Source organism: Chinchilla lanigera, unplaced genomic scaffold, assembly GCF_000276665.1.
Source record: "Chinchilla lanigera isolate Chin_1 unplaced genomic scaffold, ChiLan1.0 scaffold00081, whole genome shotgun sequence".
Classification (NCBI taxonomy): Eukaryota; Metazoa; Chordata; class Mammalia; order Rodentia; family Chinchillidae; genus Chinchilla; species Chinchilla lanigera.
In genome coordinates, this window is record NW_004955482.1 from 6,750,734 (window position 1) to 6,751,926 (window position 1,193).

Consider the following 1,193-nt stretch of genomic DNA (forward strand, 5'->3'; position numbering starts at 1 on the left):
ATCTATGAACTGTCATAAAGTATTTTATTATTCTACTAAATACATTAAATTTGAGAGTTTCTTATGACAACTCCATGGTATTAACATCACCATTTTATGGATAAGAAAAGTGAGGACAAGTCTCTCAAACCAGGTGGTGGCTTAGGACGTTACTCCTTCAATGATCCCTCTGCATCAGAACCTCCAAAGGTGTTAAAATGCAGGGTAGGAAGCCCCTGTGGCGGAAGCCATCTCAGTCATTTGCCTGTTACTCTGTTCCCCTCTGACTGCCCTACAGCTAGAGACCCCAGAGTTAGCCCTGAGAAAGACCACGCTGACACAGTGGTGCTTGTATGCCTTCAGGGACAGGAGACTCACTCCTTCGCCAGCCCTGAGCGTCTGTGTCTGTGTAGGTTGTTTCTTAGAGTTCAGAAATTGCCCTAGTGGGGCCCAGCCTCCCTGTGCGTCCCTGAGTCACGCAGAATGCAGGAAATTGTGCTGCGGCCAGGCTTGGCCCCAGCTTCACAGGTGATTTGGAAGGCAGTTTGACTGAGTGGTTCAGAAGGCTTTCACAGTCGGAGAACTGGGGTGAGCAAAAGAAGGAGTTCTTTTGTTCACTGTCAGAACAAAAGAGACTGGGTGCAAAATTCAGAATTTAAGGCAGGCATAGCCATAATCCCCCAATCAGAAGGCTGAGGCAGGAGGATCACCAAGAGTTAAAGGCCAGCCTGTGCTACATAACAAGACCTTGTCTCAGAAAAGAAACAAATGAACAAATAATTAAAAAGGGCTGGCATGCATCACAGTGGCAGCATGTGGATGCCCTGGATTTGATCCCCAGTGTCAAAAACAAAAACTACCCACATGACTCAAGGGTTTGGAGGTGTAGCTCAGTGGTAGAGTGCATGCCAAACATGTGCAAGGTCTTGGGTTTGAATGCCAGCACCAAAGGGCTGGGGATTTAGCTCAGCGGCACAGCGCCTGCCTGGCAAGTGCGAGGTCGTGCGTTCGATTCCTGGTACCACACACACAAAAAAAAAGACACAGGGAGAAGACAGCCATCTACAAGGCAAGAAACACAGGAGGCTCCCTGAAGGCAGAGGCTGCCAGGAAGGGACCCCCGAGAGCCTTGGTGGGGCGGGGAGGGGGTAGGAGATGGAGTGGCCGGGCTGACACAGGGATGCTGGACAAGACCTGGTGACTCCGCGGTGGTA